This window comes from Lissotriton vulgaris, chromosome 1_1 (genome assembly GCF_964263255.1).
Source record: "Lissotriton vulgaris chromosome 1_1, aLisVul1.2, whole genome shotgun sequence".
NCBI lineage: Eukaryota > Metazoa > Chordata > Amphibia > Caudata > Salamandridae > Lissotriton > Lissotriton vulgaris.
Window position 1 is genome coordinate 1,087,439,532 of NC_141685.1, and position 27,225 is coordinate 1,087,466,756.

Consider the following 27,225-nt stretch of genomic DNA (forward strand, 5'->3'; position numbering starts at 1 on the left):
TGCAACGCCTGGAACGCATACCCGGGATCGGCGTTTTCTGAGTTTATAGCTCTTCGTCGCAGTTGTGGGAGGGCAGGGGCTGGTCACGGAGTCTTCAGGCTACCATCGGTCGAGGTCACGGCGCCAGCCTGAATCCCTATCGTTCACTGGAGCCAGTGGAGCCGAACATCGGGAGCCGCCATCTTGGGTCACAGTGCTCGTCAGCTCGGCTTATCCTCGATATTTTCGCCACCACCGCCGTTTTTCAAAATTCAGCGCCGTCGGATCATGAGTAGCACGTTCCGATTCATGATGGTGTCATTTTCTGTCGTCTAGCGGTGTTTTTAGCGGGTACAGACCGCCTTTCTTGCACCCGTCCGGCGGAGCTGACTTACAAGCCAACCATCCCGCAGTGCGCCCTCTAGCGCCCCCGATACGTCTCCTTTACTCTGAACCCCTGGCCCAGGTCTCGGTTAACAATAAAGCCTCCGAGGTGTTCCCGCTTGGGAGGGGGATACAGCAGGGGTGCCCCCTATCGCCCCTACTCTTTGCACTGTCTCTGGAACCTCTGGCTGCCTGGGTCAGGCAAGATCTCTCCTTGAAGGGAATACGATGGGCTGACGGGTGGGAAGATAGGATTTCGCTTTACGCGGATGATATCCTCCTGTACCTAACGAGACCCCGTAAGTCCTTCATAGTGGCAATGGACATCTTCGCCAGCTTCGGGAGAAATTCCGGATACACAATCAATTGGAACAAGTCCGTACTCTACGTCTTGCAGGGGAACCCACCGCCACCCCCCGCAACTGCCTGATCACTGTGGCCACTGAGGGGTTCAAATACCTCAGGATCTTTATCTCTAAGGAGAAGACTACCAGGTATGAGAGGAATCTCGTCCCGCCCCTCCAGCGCTTCAAGAGGGACTCCTGGAGAAAGCTTCCGCTGTCCCTGCTGGGAAGAGCGGCGCTCTTCAAAATGATGGCATTGCCTAGGTTTTTATATGCCCTGCCAAATTATCCGGACTTGGTCCCGAATTCCTATTTTGCGTCCATTGAAGCCACCAGAGAGAACTGCTATGGTCTGGGACGCCTCGTATTTCACTTCAAAAATTGACCCTGGGTTGGTTTGAAGGCGGCATTGCGCTTCCGGACATCCGAAAATACTATTGGGCTGCACACCTTTCGGCCATCAATCAGGGCACATACTGAGACGGGAATGACCCCGGATACGGAATGGACCGGTGGCTGCTTCCGGGGGGTAACTTCGAGGCTGCACTCTATTCTAAGCCCGGTAGGTACCCACTCACTGGGCCCACACAACACTCGGTTCAGTTATGGCACATTGTACAGCGTAGGATGGATTGGACTGATTCACTCACGATGGCCACTCCGCTGTGGGTCTCCGAGAGGCTGGGAACTCTGGGCCGAACTAAGGGATTCCGTAATTGGGACCTCATTAGTATTTCACGAATTAAAGCTCTGTGGGGCCCGGATGGAGTAGTGTCCTTTGCCTCTCTCCAAACTAATTACGAACTGGCACATACAGAACACTTTCGATATCTGCAGGTCAGACACTCCCTCCAGGAGTATATCCCCTCAGGAACTCAGCCCCCTGACTCCTCCCCCCTGGAGGATAGACTGCTAGATGGCCACCTCCCCGAACACGCCATATCACTCACGTATAAGAAAATTGTCAACAACTCCCGGACCTCTTACTGCCACTCAAGGGGAAATGGGAAGCTGACAGTCTGGAAATAGATGACGAAGAGTGGAGGACTGCGCTCGCTCCTCCTAAGGAAGTAGCTATATCAGCCAGGCTCCGGTTGATTCAGTTAAAAATTCTCTCCACCGAGCATATTTCTCCTAGACCCGTCTGCAACGAATGGGCCGTAGTGAGGATGGGCTTTGTAGAAAGGGGTGTGGTGAAAGAGGGACCTTCTTCCATACCCTGTGGGAATGCCATGTGCTGCAGAAATACTGGAACTGGGTGGTTCGTTGCATGCAAGAGGTGTGGGGGGTGGAGTTGCGGCTGGAAGCGAAGAAATGCCTGCTAAACATTTGGGAACCCACTGATCTATCGCCTCTAGGGAAGCTGTGGGTCACACTGGGCTGTGCTATAGCCAAAAGAAACATAGCTAGACAGTGGGGGGCAACTAGGCCTCCAAGACTGGGCACATGGAAGACTGACATGGACTGGTGCATGCTTCAGGAGAAAACTGTGTATGTGGCACGTGGATGCCCGCAAAAATGGATTGAAGTTTCGTCCAATTGGAACGAGTATAGAGGCAATATATGTGATCCTGCAATAATTTGCTCTACATTGTTTGGACTACATAGGGTAGTCTGTTTGTTTTATGGGACACTGCTTGTTTTCCCTTTGTGTTTCCCCTGGTCCCAGACCAATCTAGCAAGGGGGCCTCCTTGATTTTTTCTGCCAATATATGTGATCCCCTCAATTGTCTCAGTTGACGAACTGCTCAAATTGTGAATTGATATGTGATGCACTGCTTTGATTATTTTTACACGAGTAATATTTCTTCTGCTTTGTGTCTCCTGACTTGCACATATGATTATACTGTTTCATAACTGTCATGACCATCAAACTTTATTTCTGTTAATAAAAAGAATTAAAAAAAAATAAAAATTGAGAGATCTAAAACTAATAGACCATGATGAATGGACATATCTGACGGTCCAACATCCAACTATGGCAACAATGTATTTTTTGCCGAAAATCCATAAAAATCGCACTAGACCACCAGGGCATCCGATAGTACCGGCAATAGGATCCTTACTGGAACTAATGGCAAATTATATTAATTTTTTTCTGTTAACTTTTGTCTCGAAATTATGTAGATCAAGGATACAAGTGACATGCTGAGAAAACTAAATGGTATCCCGTGGCAAACATCTTACATACTAATAACGATGGATGTGGTGTCCTTATACACCAACATAGACCATGAAATTAGGGTAGCAGCATGCAATTTCTGTCTAAAAGAACGCAACATTCACTTTACTCAACACAATAAAATGCTGTAGGAGATGATTAGCATATGCCTGAAACAAATTATGTTCATGTTTGGGGAGATGTTTCTCCAACGTAAGGGAACTGCAATGGGCTTTTCTTTTTAGTCCAAGTTTCGCCTGCCTCACTATGGGGTGGTGGGAACAAACCTGTGCATGGCAATCGGAAAACAATACATTTCTAAACAAAATAGTGCTATGGTTGCGTTTCATAGACGATTTGCTGATAATCTGGGATGGGTCTGAAGACGAATTTAAAGAGTATTTCAAAATTCTGAATGAAACTCCAGCTAATTTCAAATTCACCTATGATCTAAGCAAATCACGAGTGACTTTCCTTGACACTGAAATTTACATTGTCAGAACTGAAATTCACACAACTCTCCACAGAAAGTCAACTGCCACAAACGCCACTCTGCATGCGGAAAGCTTTCATCAACAGAGTTTGTTCCAAAACATCCCTTATGGGGAATTCCTGAGATTGAGACCCATAGGCTCAGACCCTAGGGAATGGATAAAAAGTAGTACGCATTCAGCAAAGAGATTTGAAAAAAGAGGATATGTTAAAAAACAAATTGAATCAGGCTGGGAAAGGGCAAACAACATGAAAAGATTAGATCTACTGAAACCAAAACAAGCAAAAGATCAAAGAATTTCAGAACCAGAGCCAATCAGGTTCATTACAACTTTCTCTAAAGAATCAAATAAAATCAGGTACTAAAAAGGAATTGGAAAATATTACAATTGGACAATACAGTTGGAAAATGAATGGGTAATGTTCCAAAAATCACATACAAGAAATTTAAAAGATCGCTTAACTCAAAGCCATTTTCAGAAGGAGAAAAATAAAAAATGGCTACGGAGTAAAGGTTTCATAAAATGTCATAACTACGTAATACGTAATAGAATGTCCGTGTCTGTTAAGATACATTGGAAGCACTTAATGTGAACTAAAAAAGCGTATCTTAGAACATGTCAGAGCAACCAAACATAAAGATCGAGGAAATGCGGTTGCAAAACACATGGAAACGCACCACGATGGAGATTGGAAACTATTAAAGTTTTATGCAATCGACACATCAAAAAAACATGTGAGAGGAGGGGACAGAGAAAGAATATTACGGTGAAAAGAATCACGCCATATTCTAAACATGCGCTCGCTGACCCCCCATGGTCTGAACCAGAGTGAGGAATTGTAAATTTATTTATAAAGGACACAGTTTGTGAAATCCTGATATAAAAGATGTCAAAAAAACTAAGAGCCCCCTTTAAATAGTTTTAGTGGTTGGAACTAAAACAAAAAAACATGTAAACTCTTTTAAGGAACTTTTTTGAAATTTCACACTTTACACCTGTACACAAAAAACATAACAAAAAACAATAAATAATTATTATATGATACAAAACCCTATGATGAATTAACCATGACCTGCAGTAATTTTGCACTGGAGGAAATTAATTTTTGACAAGTCATGTGTTAGATAATCCACTAGAGGATGATATACATGTATGATATGGTTTTTGTTATAAGACATATATTAAAAAACGGACTGAAAGCAGAAAAATTATGTATTGGATAAAAATAAAAATATGAATTTAGAATGAAAAAGGTATGAATTAATCACATCATGTATATGTATATAGTGACAATATTTAAAGTAACAAAGTACACTACAACTACCATAATGCCCTCCTAAAAAAGAATATGAAATTAGGTCAAGTAAAGTTTAAATTTGTGATGTGGGAAGGAGGGCGTTACCGTGAGCAAGGTTTCAGTAGAGACCGAAACGTTGGTGGTTTGTTTGCTTGTTTAAATAAATATGTGCACGACAGAAAGCAAAACGGAGTGCGACCTAATTTATTCCTCGTTGAGGAAGTGTGTGCAAAGTTATATATATACATATAAATATATATATATATATATATATATATATATATATATATATATATATATATATATATATATATATATATATATATATATATATATATTACCTACTGGCGGTCGCCAGTAGGTAGTTATAGTTAGGATTTTTTTCAATGTTAAATCTCAAAATTCTATTTGGAATAACTTTGGCACCGGTTGACGAATCTGCCTGAAAATTTCCTGAAAACGGCCTCGTCGAGCTCGGGTCCTTCCTTGAAAGTTTGGGGGGGATACGTCAAGCGGGGGCCGAGATAAAAGGGGGGTCCCAAAACGCGTTTTCCCCATGTAAATTTCCATAGGGCGGTCGATTTCACTTTTAGCCCGAACGGCTGAATGGATTTCCAGCAAACTTGGCAAAATTGAAGGGACTGGTAGCCCGATGTGCCTTTGCTATGTCTCAAGATATGTGCTGCAGTGGATTTTGAGTAATTTAGGTTCAAAAAAATATATATATCTATATGCGCTCTCCGGTGCGCGCACCGGAGTGCGCTCCAGGCGCGACACGCGACTTGCGAGCAGAAAGCTGATTGGCTCTTGGGTGTCTGTAAACATTCTAAACAGTCTGGAGCGGCCGCCATCTTGTGTCTCGGTAAAATCGAGACACAAGGGGTTTGAAAAAAAAAGGGGCAAATGACCATAAGGGGGAAGAGTAGACCCCCTCTGACCCCCTAGGTTTGATGTAGGGGCTAAAATAGGGTCCTGTAGGGCATTACATTTTTTTTTTTTTTTTCGTTTTGCGCGGGGGAAGCGCATGGTACGCGCACCGGCGAAGCACGGGGAAAATCCAGGACCATATTTATGAAGGCCTTGCGCTGCTAGTTTTGCGCCTCCTGTGCGTCAATTTTTGTGACGCACCAGCGGTGTAAAAAAATGCGCATTGTTATGCAATATTTAAAAAGTGACGCATCTATCTAGATGCGTCACTTTTTAAATATAGTGCAATGAGGCACATTTTTTTACACTGCTGTTGTGATGCGTCACTTTTCTGTGCGCACTCCTTATGACATTCCAGATGTGTCATATTTAATGTATGACGAATCATGTTGCAAGGAGTTACAGATACATCAGTATTTCTGACATATCTGTAAACATAAAAGTGATGCGAGGCAGGTGCAAGATTTTGACGCAACAGCATCCTAAAAGTGACGCAGAGAAATCTTATAGATTTCAGTACGTCGTTATTACCAAGCTTTTAGCGGGGGAATGCCCCCTTTGCATACATTATACCTGACGCAGATATAATGTGGCGCAGAGTTTTAAAAAGTGACCCATGTACCTAGATGCGTCACTTTTTAAAAATAGCGTCAGGTATAATGCATGCAGAGGGGGTGTTCTCCCGCAAAAAGCTTTGTAATAGCGACGCAGTGAAATCTTTGAGATTTCACTGCGTCACTTTTAGGATGCTGTTGCGTCAAAATCTTGTGCCTGCTTTACAGCAGGTGTTAGACTGACGCAAGCCCTTTCACATGGTGCTTTTTCCATGTGAAAGGACACATTACTGGAGTTGCGTCACTTTTGTGACGCACTCCAGCAATGCGTTACTTGGAATGTCATAAGGAGTGCGCACAGAAAAGTGACGCATCGCACCAGTGGTGTAAAAAAATGTGCCTCGTTGCGTTATATTTAAAAAGTGACGTATCTAGGTAGATGGGTCACTTTTTAAAATCAAGCGCCACATTATATCTGCGTCAGGTATAATGCATGCAGAGGGGGTGTTCCCCCGCAAAAAGCTTTGTAATAGCGACGCAGTGAAATGTTTGAGATTTCACTGCGTCACTTTTAGGATGCTGTTGCATCCTTTAAATATAGTGCAACGAGGCACATTTTATTATACTGCTGGTGTGATGCGTCACTTTTCTGTGCGCACTCCTTATGACATTCCAGATGTGTCATATTTAATGTATGACGAATCATGTTGCAAGGAGTTACAGATACGTCAGTATTTCTCACATATCTGTAAACATGAAAGTGACGCGAGGCAGGCGCAAGATTTTGACGCAACAGCATCCTAAAAGTGACGCAGAGAAATCTCATAGATTTCAGTACGTCGTTATTACCAAGCTTTTTGCGAGGGATTGCCCCCTCTGCATACATTATACCTGATGCAGATATAATGTGGCGCAGAGTTTTAAAAAGTGACCCATGTACCTAGATGCGTCACTTTTTAAAAATAGTGTCAGGTATAATGCATGCAGAGGGGGTGTTCCCCTGCAAAAAGCTTGGTAATAATGACGCAGTGCGTCACTTTTAGGATGCTGTTGCGCCAAAATCTTGCGCCTGCTTCACAGCAAACCTTTCACATGGTGCTTTTTCCATGTGAAAGGACACATTACTGGAGTTGCGTCACTTTTGTGACGCACTCCAGCAATGCGTTACTTTTGTGTTTACAGATACGTCAGAAATACTGACATATCTGTAACTCCTTGCGAATTGATTAGTCATATATTAAAAATGACATATCTGGAATGTCATAAGGAGAGCGTCCAGAAAAGTGACGCATCGCTGTTTTCACGTAGCGATGCGTCACTTTTCAGAAATGAGGCCTCCAGTTTATTCACTGTGTCATAACTTTCTTTTCTAACACTCACCTTCTTTCATTCCTCCTACTTCACTTCCTTTCACCTCTCATACCTTTCTGTTCTTTCTTACTCATTCTCCTTTCAATTATCAATGCACTATATTTCACTTACTCTTCATTTTTTTAAGAATATAGCTCTTTGATGAGAATTGGAGGTAGTTCTGAAAAGAACTTTTGGTTTTCTTCTTTTAACTGAACAGGAACAAAAACAGGGAATGGAAACTGCTCAACAGGAGCAAAAAGAAAAGAAAAAAATTAGGGGTGGGAAGGGCAGCGATGGTTCTCCAATGCTCGAACCATGAGCAGGACACTTTGCTCCCCATAGGTGAGGAGTTGATTGCAGTATCTGCATTTGACGACCCCATGGTTAAATGCAGGTTGTATGTTTGCCACCTGCTCCTGCGATTGCTCTCTCCCAGAAGAAGTTGCTCCTCCTGTTGATGTAGAGGCCCCATCTCTGGGAACCTCTTGTGCCAGAGCCCTGACACTTTCCCGGGCAAAATTCTGGGGGTGCCTCCTCTCCACATGGCGAATCATGGTGAAGTTGCCAAAAGAATACTTTTTTTGGGGGTTACCCCGTGACAGGACCTGTTTGCAGATCCTGCACTCTACTTTTGGTGCATTCACCTTTTTCTGGTCTGCTGGAAACTGAAAAAATTTCCAGATGAAATGTTCTTTGACCTTCGGCTGAGGAGGCTCTTCATCAATGAAATCATTGGAGTCATCTTCACTGCTGGATGGTCTGGCAGCTATGATTAATCAAGAAATATGCAACAGCAAAAAAGGCAGGTCTTTCAGTCACAAAAGTGAAAGAAGAAGTGAAGGAAATGGGTGGGGATTTCATTCATTGTAAAAAAAAACTGTTAGCAACCAATGAAAAGTGTTATTTTAGGGTCACATGACCCGACGCGTTTACGCTGCGCGCTCCGGAGCACTTCCGGTGCGTTTACGCAGCGCGATCGTAGGCGCTTCCGGGGCGCAAACGTGGCGCGATCGTAGGCGCTTTTGCGTGCGTTTACGCGCCGCGAACGTAGGCGCTTCCGAGGGCACTTACGTTGCGCGCCGAAGTGACGTCATCAAACTTTTACAGAAATGCATAATCATTTTCCTTATTAAAAAAAACTAATTTTATTTGTATGGTACGAAATGTTTTGCATTATTATTAACTTTTCATTCATATTTTTTTTCACGAACGACAGTTGCGCTCTGGGTGCGCTTTCAGATGAGCTCACGGAAAAGCTTACAGGAGAGCTTAGCTGAAAGCTTCCCGGAGCGCGCACCCAGAGCGCAAAAGAAAAAAATTATATTAAAAAAAATGAATACTTTAAAAAAAACAGCAAATTGTAAAAAAAAAAAAACGTTAGAAACTCGATATACAAAGGAATTAGCATTTAAAAAACCTATGAAATTCACTGAAAAAACCATAGGTTTCACACCAGTTATAGTTAGGAATTAGCATTTAAAAAACCTATTAAATTCACTGAAAAAACCATAGGTTTCACACCAGTTATAGTTAGCTGGAAATTTTACTGATATAAAACCATTGAAATTCCCACGTTATAGTTAGATGGACTCACTATAACTTGCGCGTGCAATGCACTGCTGATGATGTCTTATTAAGCCAGTTAACCAATCAATTTTTAAAAACCATCCATTTAGACACTTATTTAAACATTTATTCTTTCATCAACTTTTACATATACATATATAAAATATATTTATTTTTCAGAAAGACACACATTCACTGGATGGTGTCATCAGTGATGTCATGAGTGATGTCACTGACCATGTCATGAGTGATGTAATATGTGATGTCATCAGCAGTGCATTGCACGCGCAAGTTATAGTGAGTCCATCTAACTATAACGTGGGAATTTCAATGGTTTTATATCAGTAAAATTTCCAGCTAACTATAACTGGTGTGAAACCTATGGTTTTTTCAGTGAATTTAATAGGTTTTTTAAATGCTAATTCCTAACTATAACTGGTGTGAAACCTATGGTTTTTTCAGTGAATATATATATATATATATATATATATATATATATATATATATATATATATATATATATATATATATATATATATATATCCCCCCTTAGGTCTACCAGCCATAGAAGGGGAGGCTGGAACAAAGAAAGCCTTATAGCCATCCAGAAATAAGCTACAATCCGCCAACCATGTTTCTTGCACACAGATCACGCTATATTGTCAGCAGAATATGGGTCCATGAACAGGATCCTTTCAGCTAAATGAGGTCTGGTAAAAGTTACAATAACACAATCACCCATTCCTGTTTTACGTGTACTACCTATCCAGCTAACTCTACGCACCATGTTGATATTTTTTCCACCCTTAGTCCCAATGTGGGGTTATTTGATAACCAGTGAAGTACTTTGTTCTTCAACTGGCCAAAATCCCATTTAATACCCTGGGGAAGAGATGGTACATTCCCCAAAACCACTACATAAGGGGTAGATTCAGGTGGCAGATGGATAACTGGTAGGCACAGACTGGACCTCACTTCCCCCCTGCATCCAACAACCTAAAGATTGATATCCTTCCAGAGCTCGTGCCTGTATAGGCATATCCCTGCTATCACTTGGGCCTTGGCTCGTTGTTCCAAGCACCCTCTGTGCGGAGGCTGGGACTGTAACTGTTCCATGTTATTATTGGACGGATTTGCCAAAGTAGGGGGTCCATTGCAGTGCTTTGTCCCGGTTGGACCCTTAACCCTCCTATTAAAGTTAATTCAGTGTGGTTGAAGGGTGATAAGCTTTTCTCTCACAATGTCAGCCGATCAATTGCCGGACCAAATTTTGAGTACAGCAAGTTTGTCATCGCTGCCTGGAAGAATTCCAGTGCACCCATTAGATCCGATGTGTGGGGTATTGAGAAAGGTGCGGAGGGTTTTGGAACCATGTTGGGTTTAGATTTCCTGGCTTTACCCCCAAAAAGCACTCAATGACGTATATGAACATTGGACCCCACGCCGGCCAGAATACAGCTCTGAAAGTCACTAATGGAATGATATTGATATTGAGGTTATTCTTGCCATGAGACCTGCATGTTACTTACACGGACAACTTGGGATATGAAGAAAAATTAAATGCTTTGATTACACGTTAGACCAATCCAACTACACAACAGATAAAACAATAAACTGCCTGACTATAGAAGGAGACATTGAACAAGGCAAAAGAATCCAATCAAGGGTAAAAATAGAGTGTTTTGTTTTTTCCCTGAAGATTCAGGAGGACGAAATGCGTTGGCTACGGTTTTTAATCTGTCTGAAAAAAGAAGTCTCCAATAAAGAAATTAAAGAAGAAACCCTGCCGAAATTGCCATTTTTGTTTTGATATTTGATTTGTGATTGAATGTTTTAAATATACTAAGGATCACTTCCGTAAAACCTTTGTTAAATCGACATGTTAATCGAAATTAAGTGTGCTGGACCACTATGTTTTTTGGAATTAGGAGACCTAGTATATCTCAGGAGAAGTAGGGGTTTTGAGTCTCCGGTCCTTAGCACCTTGTGCATCCAACTACATATTACTCCACTAAAGATAGGTGTACTCTGTTTTGCCTCAATCCCCTTTTAATTTGCCTTGTAGCCTTAAACTGTGTCCTTTACGAACTAATTGGTTATGAAGACTTATCCGAATTTCTCAAAGTAGTGTCAGAAGTCAGACCTTTTCATTACCAACATTTTAAAAGTGTGGAAATTCTGCCTAATAAGACTAAAACTCTTAGGCCGTCATAGCAGGTTTCTGTAAATTATGGGCCAGTTAGAACGGGTTTAGCCAAAACTAAGGGCCTGATTATGAGTTTGGCAGTGTGGGAGTGGAGCAGCTTGCCCCACCCTGCTTTGAGACAGCAAAACCTCACCACCGGCTACCTGCCAGATTACGAGTTTTCTCATGGTCTGGCGGGTGGTCCTTTGGCATTCCCACTGTGGTACCTATTAAAAAAAGCACAGGAATGGGAACGCCAAAGCCCGTTCCTGCACAACATGGACTGTGCAGTCCATGCCATGCAGGAAAGGGGGCACATGCAGACAGGGGGCACACCATGTGCCTCCTCCATGCATGCTCAGGCCATGAGGGAACAGAGGGACCTGAAGGGTACCCTTTGTTTCCTCTCTGTCACAGGTTTCATGGCGGGCTCATGCGCCGCCAGCATATTGCAGCTCTCAGACAACCGCACTACCGCCAGGGATCGCGGATCCCTTGAAGTTACGGCCGTCCTATGGTGGCCCTAACCACCACTGCACCTGCACTGCGAGTTAGGCAGTCCCATGGAACTCGAAATTAGGCCCTTGGTCTATTTATTGGTGGCTAATGTCTTGTATTTTACTCTGTTGACAAATGACTACTAAAGCTCTTCCCTACAGGTGTCAGGCCCTCTCTGTTAGGACCAAAGCAATTAAAATGGTTCTTCTGAGAAATGTCCCCCTATTTGAGATATTTAAAGATACCACTTGGAGGTTCCTCCATACATTATTGTCTTGAATTAGACTCAAAGGCTGATGCTGAAGCAGGGCAGGTTTTATTAATGAAGTTCATTGGGTAACGTAAATTAAGAAAAATGTGCACACTGGCATTTGATGCATGAAGGCGCAGACATAAAAGACAATTTGGGCCATAAACCAATAATTGCTCATGGTTTGGCTTGTACCATCCATACCGTTACTTTGATGTGGATGAGGAAACTCTTTTAGGTTCACTACTTTTGAACCAACACTTGACTGTAGGAGACGGAATTGATACGGCTTCCTTCACTGGAATCTTAAGCATCGGAGCTTGACACGCCACCATTAGGGATTCCTATACAATTACACTGTGAGGTTCTGCTGAGGTCCACGAACAATTTAAGGTGGAAATAAAGTACTAGTACACAGCACTACCGAATCAACAGAATAACTAGGAATTCAAGCTATTGAGACAAGAAACTCTCTTTACGACTCTTGAGGATCTGAGCACGCGCTACCGGTTTAAATATTACTCGCCCTGAAGAAACTCCTTGGTAGGGAGTGAAACACTTTGGCTGATTTTGTTGCAAATTGCACTGTGACTGCTTTTAAAAGAATTAATAAAATCAAATAAAGAAACTTTTCATATACACAAAATCGACAGTTTTTCTTGGACTCCTTTCCTGTGCGCCCCCATACAAGCCAAACAAAGTACCTGTGATCTGGAAAACACAGCGACGCCCATTAGCAGCTGACGTCGAGGGTGGCTGCACAGAAACTTACAACATTTTTGGAACTGGGTTTTAGGTGCGGCATTGCAAGGTTCGCTGCTACAACTTTTGTGCAATAATTGCTCATGGGTTCAATCTATTAAAAAAATATATAACAAGCATTGGCATAGCCAAAGGGTCTAGCCTTTGGGGCCTTATAAGTGTTTAGAGAGAGCTATTGGCTTTGTTAACGTTTTTAATATGTGTTGCAGAGCATTGTGATTGTTGTGCAGCATGTTTAAAAGTTATAAATTATAATTAAAAAATGTTATAACCCTTTGTCACCTTATATATAACCTAGAAAACATTATATACAACTGAAGTATCCTAATAAAAACCAGAATTAACATAAAAAATGTGTTCTAGTTTTTTGTTTATGCAAGGAAGGGGGCGGAGGGGGGAGGGGAGGTGCAGGGAGGGAGGGGGCGGGGGGAGAGGGGAGTGTAGGCGCTTAACATGCGTCGTGCCCCAATCTCGTCCTGTTTCGCTTTTGGCTTGCTGCCATTTTGTTGTTTGTTGTTGTGCCTCCCAGCCCGGCTCTCCACCCCGCTCCCGCCTCCCAGCTGCTCCTCCCTCCCACAGAGAGTGTAAGCCCTACTCGTCCAGCATTAGCACTGTGACCGTCCTGAGCCTCTCAGAAGCGGTCGCTCCCCTCGCTGCTCCCTGCTCATTAACCTGGTATCGTAGCGCTCTGATTTCCACGCATTGCACGCTTTGCTCGCACTGCCAGTATCTATTAGTCATCGCAGCGCTTATTGCCAGACTTGCTCGCACTGCTGAATACTAAGTCATTTTAGCGTTGTACTATCAGACCGTGCTTTATTATTTACTGTGCCATTATTATTTACTGTGTCACTCGCTTTGCCTGCTTTGATAATTGTTGCCTGACTGTGCTGCCCAGTTTCATAGCGCTTCATTAAGGTCGTGCCCCAATCTCATCCTGTTTCGCTTTTGGCTTGCTGCCATTTTGTTGTTTGTTGTTGTGCCTCCCAGCCCAGCTCTCCACCCCGCTCCCGCCTCCCAGCTGCTCCTCCCTCGCCCCACCCCCCTCCACTATCCACTTATGACCGATGCCTTTGCGCGCAGCGGTCGCGCCCTATGCGCCCCGAAGGTGTGCCAAAGGTAAACCCGTCTACGCCCGTCTGCGCCTAGACCGCGCCCAGCGCCAGACCTCCTGGCCCCCGCAAAATCCACTCCTCCCGCATAACGTACAACGCCGCAACCCTCTCAGCCCTTAACCCCGGCCGCACACCAAAATGCTACCAAGCTACCCCAGGACACACCCATGGACCCTTCACCTGCCACTCCTGCAAGTTCGACTGCATCAGGACCCACCCCAAATCCACAGACTCCAAACAGAGCTCCGACAATAACCACCTACAGTGCATCCTGCTCAACAGCCGCTCGGTCGACAGACACTCCATTGAACTCTGGAACCTACTCGACACCACATCGCCGGACGTCGCCTTCTTTACAGAAACCTGGATGAACGCCTCATCAGCGCCCAACATCGCCATAGCTATCCCGGACGGCTACAAGATCATTCGAAAGGACCGTATCAACCAAACAGGAGGAGGCATAGCCATCGTCCATAAGAACACCATCAGCATCACGACCAGTTCCGACGATAACCTCGCTACCGCCGAACACCTTCACTTCCAGATCCACACCGACCCCAAGACCACACTCAGAGGCACCCTCATCTACAGACCACCAGGATCCCGCACACAATTCAGCGAAGACATCACTGACTTCATCAGCCCACATGCCCTTCCCTCCGAGAACTACATTCTACTGGGAGACCTCAACTTCCACCTGGAAAAGAAAAATGACAACAACACCACCACCCTTCTGGACAACCTGGCCAATCTCGGACTCAAACAACTTGTTGACACCCCCACCCACTTTGCCGGGCACACGCTCGACCCAATCTTCACCTCCAGCAAACACATCTCCTTCGATCACACCACAGCTCTCCATTGGACGGACCACAGCTGCGTTCACTTCAACTACAAAAAGACCACGACCCACAACCCCCCACAACCTATTCCCCGAAGAAATTGGAACAAAATTACCACCGCCCAGCTCTTCACATCGCTTCACCAAAACCCTCCTGCCAAATCATCGGACCCAAACCAAACAGCCACCAACCTCACACAATGGATCACCCACAGCGCCGACGAACTAGCACCCTTGAAAAACCATCAAATCAAGCAAGGTAGCAAAAAAGCCCCCTGGTTCAACGATGACCTTAAGAAATCCAAGAAGTTCTGTCGCACCCTCGAGAAAGCCTGGAGAAAAAACCCAACAACTGACAACCTAGCCACCTTCAAGAACGCCACCCGCAAACACCACCAACTGATCCGATCCACCAAGAAATCAGCATTCAAAGATCGACTTGACAACAACGCCCAAAACAGCAAGAAACTATTCAACATCGTCAAAGAATTTACCAACCCCACCGCCGGCACCAACGACATCACTCCCTCCCAAGACCTCTGCGACTCTCTATCCTCATTCTTCCACAACAAAATCGCCGACATACATAACAGCTTTGAAAACCAGTCCGAAGACCAGTCCACTCCACCCAACTCCGAACCAAAACCGCACTCTAACAACCTTTGCGCCTGGAACCCAATCACCACTGAAGACACCATCCGCCTAATGAACTCCATCCACTCAGGATCGCCAACCGACCCATGTCCCCACCACATGTTCAACAAAGCAGACTCCATCATCGCTCCCCATCTCCGAGATGCCATCAACTGCTCCCTCAACTCCGTTACCTTCCCGGAAAGCTGGAAACATGCTGAACTCAGCGCCCTTCTGAAGAAACTCACAGCAGACCCCTCTGAACTTAAGAACTACCGCCCCATCTCGCTCCTCCCATTCCCTGCCAAAGTCATTGAGAAAGCCGTCAACAGTCAGCTCGCCGCCTTCCTTGAATCTAACAAATCCCTCGACTCATCACAGTCCGGCTTCCGAGCCAAACACAGCACCGAAACCGCCCTCATCGCAGCTACAGACGACATTCGAACGCTACTGGACAATGGAGAAACAGCCGCCCTCATCCTACTTGACCTTTCCGCAGCCTTCGACACAGTCTGTCACAGCACCCTCATACAACGCCTCAGCAACGTCGGAATACAAGGAAAAGCATTGGACTGGATCATCTCGTTCCTCACCGGAAGAACCCAGAGAGTCCTCCTCCCCCCATTCAGATCAGAGGCCACCGAAGTCATCTGCGGCGTTCCACAAGGATCATCACTCAGTCCCACCCTCTTCAACGTATACATGAGTCCCCTCGCATCCATCGCGCGCCAACACAACCTCAACATCATCTCCTACGCAGACGACACCCAGCTGATCCTCTCCCTCCCCAAAGACCCAAACACCGCCAAAACCAACTTACACGAAGGAATGAAAGAAGTAGCCGAGTGGATGAAGAACAGCCGTTTAAAGCTAAACTCGGACAAGACGGAAGTCCTCATCTTAGGATCATCCCCCTCTGCCTGGGACGACTCATGGTGGCCACCGGCCCTGGGAACCGCACCCATACCTACGGATCATGCACGTAACCTGTGCTTCATCCTGGACTCCTCCCTCTCGATGACCAGACAAGTCAACGCCGTCTCATCATCATGCTTCAACATCCTACGCATGCTCAAAAAAATCTTCCGTTGGATCCCCACCGAAACAAGAAAGACAGTCACCCACGCACTGGTCACAAGCCGACTGGATTACGGAAATACCCTTTACGCCGGAACCACAGCCAAACTACATAAAAAACTCCAACGCATCCAAAACGCCTCAGCCAGACTCATACTGGACATCCCTCGTCAAGCTCACATTTCCGGTCACCTGAAAGACCTCCACTGGCTCCCCATCAACAAGAGAATAACGTTCCGTCTCCTCACCCACGCACACAAAGCCCTCAACGACCTAGGACCCGAATGCCTCAACACGCGACTGTCCTTCTACACCCCCACCCGCCAACTACGATTGTCCAATCAAGCCCTCGCCGCAATTCCGCCAGTACAGGTCGCCAGCGAGTCTCCAGGGTTTTGACTCCATTCAAAACCAATCCAGCATAAGGTTGCCGAAAGGAGAGCCAGACAAATTTCATGCCACTGAAGTCACTCAATTCTTTCCGTCTCCTCTTGTGTCTTTCCTCTGCTCTGCTCGAGAACTCTGTTATTTTCAAGAGGAAGCAAAGTCAGAAACGATGCAGACCGCTGACAATTTTTAAATGGAAAACCAATTCTGACCTTTTACCAGCATTTCGGCTTTTCTTCTTGTCAAGATCCTATTTGGTGAACAGCCTAGACAATCACAGTAAGAAAACTCAGCCGATCCAAAACAATTGTGTATAGAATGTGCAGTAGTACAAAGAGGACGTGAACTTCGGTTATGCTGTGCTTGGCATCCAACACTAATTTTATTAATAACTACCGGATGGAAGAGCTGGCTGTAAGATTGTGGTGTGGCTCACAGTACACCCCTGAACAGAGGAGCTTAAAGGGGGAGGGGCGCGGGGCAAGCAGCTTAAAAACAGCAATAAAATCCCTGCTAACAAGCGCAGCCGCGAAAGTCAAGATAACGATCAGGGAGGAATGCAGCTGGCACAATGCGCACCACTGCTTGCTCCTGAGGCCCCCAGGCCATGGGAGTGAGGAAGAAAATAACTTGTGGTCCAACAGCCTGCACATTGCCTGTACAGAATTGCATCTTGACATGACCAACTGGCAGAATTTTATCCATCAGCCCGGTATCCTAAAATCGATCTTAAGAAAACAAGTTAGATCACTCTCTAAGAAAGAGGATATGAAGGAAAAGAGGCTCTCCAGTAGTAACATTGGGATTCTTGCCACCTCCTATGAGGACCGCCCAAAGCAGCCTTACCTTGAGGCCGCCTTAAATAAGTCAATCTTAAAGCGAATTTTAGCAGTGAGACTTATGGTACCTCCGATAAAAGACATTAACATGCACTGGAAATCATTGGGGTGGTCAGTAGTTGCCGACTGTGCCAACAGTATGAGGAAATCATGGCTCATTTGGTCTGCATATGCCACTCTTTAGCACAGGCCACAGGCCTGCTGCACTTTACTAAAACCATTGTTTCTAAAATATGGAACACGTACAAGATTTGCGAAATTCGCACACAAGGTGAAAGAACTTTTAGCTAATGCCTCGCACATTGCACTTTAATTGAAGTCCTCATGGCAAAAGCACCGAACACATACCCGCACAGTCGCAATGGAAACTTTTTATAGGTTTGCACTTCAATTAAAAAACTCTAAATCATCGCCTAATCAGGGATTGTAACTAATTCAAGGCATTGACACTATTTGTACTGTTTTACTTATATTAGCGTTACATTTAACATTTTAAATCTATTTTATTCATTTCGTATTTAATATTTGTTGAATAGACACTGACCATAACTGAATTAATTAAGCGTTGGAACATCTCCGCTAGTTTTTCATTGTAACAATTTTAATTAATCGAAACAATAACATTTATATCATATCATATCATACCATGGGAGTGAAAGTTTTTAGGCAAGGGGGACATGCACCCGTCTTTGGCCATTATTGAAAACCACACGCAAAGGCAATGGGATGTTTGGAAGGAGGCAGACCCACACAGAGAAGTCTCCTAAGTCTGAAGTGATTGCAAGAGGCCCTCTCCTAGTGCAGCGCATGCGCGCTGCGTTAGGCAAGAACTAAAAAAGCTATAACGCTCTTTACAAGGTATGTTGGGGTACAACCACTACACACAAGGGAAGGTGGGCAGGAGGTTTATGATGGAAACAACCTGTCAACTGTTTTTTATCTCTAACCATTGAAAAACCTGTAAAAATGGGAAAAACACAAAAGCTTGCACAGTGAAGTATGAGAATATAAAGGAAATTAAGACTTTTTTATAGCAATAGTATGTCCTTAGTATATGTCATTGAACGTACAGGGTTTGTTGCGTGTTTATCTAGGTTCCTGATCGATACTGTGACCTTATGCCCCTATTCGGCTATAAATCCATTTATTCCCTATATTGGCATAACCGTTCAAGTGCGATTTTCAGAAAGTCATCTCTGGCCTCACACGAACAGAGCCACATTCCAGCATAGTTCTCTGCCACTTCCTTTGCAACCAATTAGTGCAATGACAGAGCAGAAGTCACTATCTGATATTCCTAGATTAACACTCCGAGTTCTTCAACAAGATAAAAACTCAGCAAACCTGGAAATCCCCGCTTGCTGTGTTTTGATTAGTAATGGAACTCTAATGAGCAACTGATAGCTATCACTTCCTAGTGACATCTTTAATTGACGTCTTATGTCCAGCAAACTTGCGTCAAACCCGGCACCTGTCAGGTATAAATATTACCAACGTTGCCTTAAGCAATAAGCTGTCGTGCTGTTGTATGCTGTCGTGCACCCTGTTGTGCATCCCATTGCTGCTGCATGCAGTACGCTGCTGCTGCTGTCCCTTGGTGGTGAAGCTACTGATACCATTATCGCTGCTAAAGCGCGAACGATGGTGCAGTACGCTTAGGAGCTGAACAGCCGTCCCTCTGCGAAGAGCCCAGCAGATTCCAGCTGCCGCGGACGCTGTCCCCCCTCCTCCTCCCGACGCGCTGAGAAGAGAGCCGCTGCCTTTCTCCTGCAGAGAAATCCAGCTCCAGCGTTTCCGGTCTGCCCTCGCGGGTGACTGGGATATCGAGTGCCCCCTGAAGAAAATACCAGACTTCCATCATTCTATTCAGAGGTATGGTGTTGACTAAACCCTTAGACGAGAATTCTTGAAGCAAACCTTGGCAAAACCAACTTAACTTAAAGCTACTTACTTACTCCCCTTCCACGTGTTAGGCTTAAGTCAGGCACACTGGGGTAGGCGTAGTTAGAAGCACCAGTTGAGTATGTTAGCCTAATGTATATATGAATGTATATATGTTTTATTACTTTTAAACCATTGTATGGCTAAGAAACCATATCAATGCTTTTACAGTATTATTTCGCAATTCTTATCTTACTGTACGTACTTTTTATAATAACAAGTCTTGCAATTGTGGCAATACATTTCTCTTGTACGAGAAGAAAGACTGTTCAATAAATGTTAACCCTTTATTGACAAACGCCCGTCTCTCTATTCTCTACATATCGTGAAAGTAAACTGCACTAACCTGACTGAGTGAAATACATGTCTATTGTTTCACACGACCCTAGAGATTGACTCTTGATCTGAGGAGCAAAGTTGTCATGTTGCACGGTTGTTGGAAAGCTGAATCCCTTCTTGTCTGTGCCAGGGAAGCTGATCACTTCCCATGCAGAGAAGAAAGTTTCCAGTGACCTCTGAGCTAGTTGGTAACACACCCAATTAAGTTTAGCATAGTCAGTGGAGGCTTGGAATATCCGCAGTTCCACGTCGATACTACTGTTTATGTTATTCCAATGCGCAGGGCCTAGTGGGAAACTAGGAACTACACTACAGGTTTAAAATCCACTCAATCAATACAGTGAGTTTAACTGAAACAAGTTGACTGTGCGAAAATGGTCAAACAATTAAAGTCTAAATATGTCTTAAACTGCTTACCATATGGTTTTGAACATTTGGGATGAAAAAAACCAACAGATGAATATTCAAATGAACAAAGAGTAAGCCAGTTGGAATGATGACATTGCTAAATATTAGGACAGAGAGTCCACTTGAGGTCAATTAGGTACAGGCCGTTATATTAATAATTGAAAAAGTTGAGATAATCAAGTCCACTAGAGGTAGGGAAGAACATTTGTATAGTTGACTTGAAATTGAGAATTTGAGATTGGGTTATATACAAAACAGAAGTGTGTTGCACACTGTAGCACTACTGAAATCCAGTGGTCCAAGTAAATGCGATTGACTCAGGTGAAAAAACGCTATAATCACAACAAATGATAGCGTGCCCACTGGAGGGCGGGTAATACACATTACCTCCTTGTCCGCCTTTATCACCACAGTCATTACTTGATGAGCGATAGCTCCTGCAGACATACCTTTTAAAGCAAGAGCCAACATGCTAATTTACCATCTTTCCAAGATGGAAACTTCCTTTTCTCCTAAGCAGTTTAAAAAAAAGTACATCTTCAAGCAACTATCAGGTAAGTTAAATGATATTTAAATGCCACCAATGAGGGTAGAGCTCTAGCTTTGCTAGACGCAATACCAAGTCTTGAGGTCCTGCAATAGCTAACTCCATAGCGGTATGTTTAAATCTGGTAGAATGAGCGGATTTCTGTGACTTTAAACCGTACTTTAGCAGTCTCAGAGAAGTCATTTGTGAAAAGTCTAGCTGAGTGGACTCAGTGTGTTAGGAGAAAGTGAAAAGCATCTTTGCGTACCGTTTGTCTCTCGGGACCCAGAATATCCCCTGCAGACTCTCCTGACAGTCTTGTATCCTGCGGGCGGGTGCGGCTTTAGGAGTATATCTCTGTAGTTGGTTGAAAAGGGAGGCGCAATTATCATGTCATGGACCATTTTCTGGTTACTATAAAGATACAGGAAGTGCCGCTTTCTTGTGCCACACTAGACAGTCTGTCAGTCCAGGGAAAGAGGATGAGTCACAAGTCAGCCTACTTGTCCAACTACAGAAAGCTCAAGTCAGTACATCTCACTCTGACAGAATTTTCTACCCAGGTAGTGGGTCTTCCTTTACAAATCAACACCGACAACAGAGTAGTAATGGGATACTTGAATCATCAAGGAGGGTGCAGGGTTCAAACCCTCAGCCTGTTAGTACAGGAGGTTCCTGGGCAGAGTCAGTCCAGCCTGAGCTCTTTATGGACAGTTTACCTTCTGGGGAAAGAAAATTAGGCAGCAGATTACCTAAGCAGCGTGTTTCTTCTGATTAGCATATTATCATTAACAAAGACTGTGTTCCACAGTTTGCAGAGGAGGTTTGGGAGGTTCGCCTAAGGAAAGAATGACTTTCTCCCACTCTTCAGCACAATTATTCCTTGCCAAGAGCCATTGAGATTGGATGCCTTGTCTTTCAGGTGGGCGACTGAACTTCTCTATGCACTTCCAACAATTCATATGATTCCAGAGTACTAAAGAAGAGCAAAGAGAACAAGCTTCTAGTACTGCTGATAATCCCAAGCTGGCAGAGGCACCCTTTTATCCCATCTTGGGAGAGCAATGAATCCAGCCACATTAGGAGATTTCATTACATACTCTCACTCTGGTAGGCTCTCCCCTTCATCTAAACATGTTAGATAGGATGCATTTTCAAGCCTGGCTCCTGATAGGGTGAATTTGTTGTCTAAGGTTTGCTTCTAAAGGGGTGAACTCCACCAAAGAGCTATATAAAGTACTGAACAGGTTCAGAAACCCTCGGACATGTGCCACTATAACCGTGGCTTCACAAGAGCTTTGCAATGAAATAGCTGACTTGTTTGAAAACAGAAACTGAGATAATTTTCAGTAATTTTCCTGCCTTAGAATGAGTTTGACTCCAATCTTCCACATCCTTTAGCTATGGGAAGCCTGTGTGACTTTGAACCTTGTTCAGAAGACCAAGAGTTGGATTTGTTTCTCCATGCCAAGTCCGGTTCTCCACAGGACCTTTGCCCACCCAAGACAACAGCTAGCCTAGCGGTATGCCTGGTCCCATGGTCACAGACGTATTCAACCTTTCGCTTACTACTGCTAAAGTGCCTGGGGACCGGAAGGGTGCTTCTGTGTATCCGCTGCCGGAAAATTCTACTGCTGATCCAACAGTTTTTTCCAACTATAGGCCTATTTAGCTATTACCTATCCTTGCGAAAACCTTAGAAAGGTTTATTAATAAACAACTCTCTGCCTTTCTTGAAGCTAACAGCATCCTCGTCCTCTCGCAATCAGGTTTTATAGAGCTTCACAGCACAGAGACCGCGGTATAGGCTGTGTCAGATAATATCAGGCTCTCCCTCAATGTGGAACTCCTGTCATGTTGGAACTGTTGGATTTATCAGCAGCATTTGACACTTTCTACCACTCTATTCTTACTCACAGGCTTCACGAGGCAGGGCTATCCGGCAGGGCACTACATTGGGTCATGGACTTCCTTGCCCACCGAACCCAATCCGCTTGGATTCTTTCAAGTCGGCACTGATGCATATGGACAAGGGATGACGCAAGGGATCGTGCGCGAGCCCCACTTTGTTTGACATCTGTATGGCGCTATTAGCACGAATCATTAGAGCCTGGGGGGGTCATATGCAGATAACACGCACCTACCGTTTTCCTTTGGTCCTGATCCTGACATGGTGAAGAGTAAATTCACAATCAGCATGATGAAAGTCGCTATCATGATGAGTAACAGATGTCTCCAATTGAACAGCGATAAGACAGAGATCATGCTTTTTGGTAAGGCTACTGACATATGGTCGGCGGATAGGTGGCCCGTACATATTAGTATGGCTCCTACACTGAGGCAGGTAGTAAAAAAATCTGCGCATAAGGCTGGATTGAGCTCTCTCCATGAAAGACCATGTCAGCTTCACTTGCGGCACATGTTTTCTCTACCGCCAGCCACAGAGGAGCTCTGTGATCTTTTAGCGAGCCATTTAAATAATAAGATCGATATAATATATCGCTCCTTTGGGTTGGAAGAGAAAGCCCACAAGAGAAATCCCCTCGAAGCCCTCCCCGGCTCCCTGACCCTAGAAGGGTGCCTCATCAGCACGCAGGAACAGGTGGGTGTCCTACTGTCTCAGGCTAAATCGGGTTTGGCTTTAGACCCGGTACCACTCGCGGTTATGACTGAGCTAGCCCCTATCTTAGCGGACACCTTGGCCGATATCGGCAATATCTCAACAGCAACGGCCACTTTTCCATGTAAATGGAAAAATGCACATATTAAGCCCCTGCTTAAAAAATCTCTAGCAGACCCTACGGACCTACAGAATTATAGACCTATCTCCCTTGCTGTTCTAAAATCATGGAGACACTAATTAACAGACATCTTTCCAGTTACTTAGAACAGAACAAGATATTGGACCCATCTCAGTCCGGCTTCAACAGCATCTTACAGCACTGAGGCTGCCTTATTGGAGGTTACCGACACGCTCAGGATGTCAATGGATAAGGATTCTCCAGTGATGTTGGTGTTGCTGGACCTGTCTGCAGCCTTCAACACCATTTCTCATCATATCCTGCTGAACAGGCTTCAAGAGACTGGTGTCGGAGGTCAGGCCTTTAAATGGATCCAGAGCTATCTTTCCAACCAAACACAATGTGTCCAGTTGGACTCCTATGTGTTACACACAGCTGCTGTGTGTAAGGGGGTCCCTCAAGGCTCTATTTTGAGCCCTACATTATTCAATCTATATGTCGCTCCCTTGGCCTAAATCATCCGGAACCGTGGGTTTGAAACCATCTCCTACGCTGATGATACGCAGCTGATAGAGAAGGACCCTACTGTTACCAAAGCTAAGTTCATAAATTGTATGACTAGCATAGCAAACTGGATGAGGAAGAATTTTCTGCAACTAAACTCCTCTAAAACGGAGATACTCCTGTTTGGCAAGGCAGAAGAACTGTGGGCTACTGACTAGTGGCCATCAGAGCTAGGAGAAGCTCCCTCCCCCAGAGGTTGGGCGAAGAGCCTAGGGGTCAGAAAAGATAATAAGTTATCGATGGAGGAGCAGGTGAAGACTTTTGCAGGCACCTGCTTTGGGACCATGCGGATGCTTAGAAAGATCTTACAATGGATCCCGCTTACCGCCAGGAAGGTTCTCATTCAGTCGCTCCTAATCAGCCGCCTTGATTAGGGCAACTCTTTGCTGGTAGGAATTAGGGAGGATCTGTAATCCAAACTACAGGTCGTGCAAAATATGGCAGCCTGTCTTGCCCTGAACAAACCATCACAAACCCCCTCTCTTCCTCTCCTACGCCTATTACATTGGCTTTCGGTCAGGAAACAAGCCATCTTCAAGCTGCTATGCTCCGTCTTCAAGCATATGCATGGAACGGGACCGGGTTATCTGACCAACAAATGTGAGCGGTATCAACATGGACGTCAATTCAGATCTAGTAACCGCAGCTTGCTCTGCAGCCGAAGAATAAGGAAAGTTAAAATGGGTGGTCGCACTTTCTCTTATCTGGCCCCCAAACATTGGAATGACCTCCCCGATCAAATTCACGCCTGCCCTAATCTGCCTCAATTTAAAAAAATGCTTAAGACCTGGCTATTCTAAGATCTTACACTGCATGAGGTCTTTCTTTCTCAGGTGCCGAGAGATCCCCTTGGGGATGATTCATGCGCTATATAAATGACTCCAAAATAAAGTAAAGTAAAATGTTTTGCTACTTTGAGGCTTTTTAAAAAAGCCCTGGCTCCCCGACTCTGGTAGGAAGCCTCTGGTCCAGGCTCTTATCACCAGTCACCTGGAATATGGAAAGGTCTTGCTGATCTCAATAAATGATACCCTGCTGTCACACAGCAGGTGGTCTAGAATACTGCTGTGTAATCAGTAACCTTCCTTCGTGCTCGCCTTCTTCCCCGATCTATAGAAAGTTTTGTTGGCTGCGTATTAGGAAGCGAGCCATCTTTAAACTTTGTTGTTTGACACACAAAGCCCAACTTAAGTAGTGGCCAACTTATCTGTTGTCCCTTTTAAATCCTTATCTTCATTCTGGATGTCTGAGATCGATGGACAAGGCGTTTTTGGTGATTCCTTGCAGCTGCACCTCAAGCTATGGCGGTAGATTGCTCTCCTACACTGCCCCCTACCATAGGAACAAATTTCCTTCAGGCCTTCGCACCTGCTCTGACTCCACTTCCCTCAAGAAGGGGCTTAAAACGTGGCTATTTTAGATTTCACCTTCTCCTCTTGCGCAGCACTTCGATCTTCCTTCAGGAGTGATTTGTGTGCGATACCAAGTGATCAGATAAATAAAATAATAATTAGCAAACTAGACGTCCTTCTAACCTTAGAGCCTATTCAAAGCATTGGTCAAACTATGAAAAATGGTGCAGGTATAAGGGCTTTGTCTCTGTATCAATGGTTCCCATAAGCGTCCCAGATTTTTTACCCGATGGGTGTGCCTGGGGTTAGCTATTTCTACACTCAATACAGAGTGGGCAGAACTAAGACCTTTTAAGAGCCCTCTCCTTGATCAGCTACATCCTTTGGTATCAAGGCTGATGAAAGGTTTTGTCCTTAAGTGACCATGTCTTCTTTGTCTATCACTGTATTAAGACCACTCCTACATCCTCTCTTTGAGCCTTTAGACAGGGCTGACTTAAAATTCACTACTCTAAAGGCGGGGTTCTTAGTGGCCGTGTCCTTGGTCAGAAGGAAAGGTGAATTTGATGATTTTTTAAATCAGAACCATTTAGGAAGGTTTTCCCAACACAGTGGTTTTGAGACTTAGCCCTAAGTTTGTCTCAAAGATTCTGCTCTTAGTACTGATGTGCGGAACCGGTTCACCCCCTCGGCCCTGTATGCCCCTGGCATTCCTTGCTTCGCACTTATCGTAATGGTATGTTGTTAGGCATGTAATGGTCTCCTATTTTCTGTTCTACTGTTTGTTTTTCATTCACTGTTATGCATCTACAAAATCAAAAAACTGTGAGACCTCAAACACTGCGTTGCTAAGCCGGACCTATCGTTATTGCACTAAGAACTATATGTATACATCACTGACAGGTTTTGTGTTTTACTTTGCAGCCGGCCCCAGGGTTGTAGGCTCTTGGCTGTGTACAACTAACAAATGCAAATAAAGGTCTTCAAAAAAAAAAATAAGATTCTGCTCTTTTTTCATTGTTCTTGAGAGGTGGTGCTACCAGTTGTAGCTCATTATCCTCAATCGGAGTAAGACTCTTTTCTATAACTCTCTTGGTCTTCCTGGAGATAACAGAGTAGGTCAGAAAGGCAAAAATCTATATGTGACTTTTGGCACAGTAAGAAATGGATTACAACTTTTCAATTCTTCCCAGAGGAGATGGATGAAGTAACAAATTGTGTTGGCATATGATTCTCTGGGTAAACCAGATCCAGGGTAGACCAACAAGGAGCAGATTGACATCTGAGACATCATTTATAGGGTGTCAATTGAGGAGATTTGTAATACGGCCACATGGTCATCGCCTCAAACATTCATGGACCACTATAGATTGGAACGGGGTGCTGGGGTTCCACATCTTTTGTTTCCTTATTAAACCTTTACTGTTTGCCTTCTCATGTCACAAGTCTATGATTCTGTTAGTGATATGATTATGAAGCCAATCTAGGCTTTGGTATCAGCTGATCAGGTAGTCTTCAGCAAGGAAGACATATGAGGATGTAATGCCCCAGTTACTTACCAGTAATCTTCATTATTGCGAATTCAAGTCTTCCTCGCCTCAGCCTAGTTTCTCATCCTTCCCACCCCAGGGGGACATTAATTGAGACTTGGAACTAGAAACAGGATGTGCAAGAGTTTGACTACCTTTTTATGTTGATTAGAGGAATA

At 44.4% G+C, this 27,225-nt stretch overlaps 1 protein-coding gene across 1 annotated transcript in view; it reads left to right on the plus strand.

Moving 5' to 3' along the window:
- The window catches only part of ENTHD1 (ENTH domain containing 1), a 1,212,238-nt gene that overhangs the window by 709,127 nt on the left and 475,886 nt on the right, over positions 1 to 27,225 (plus strand). The gene's annotated exons all lie outside the window — the stretch shown is intronic.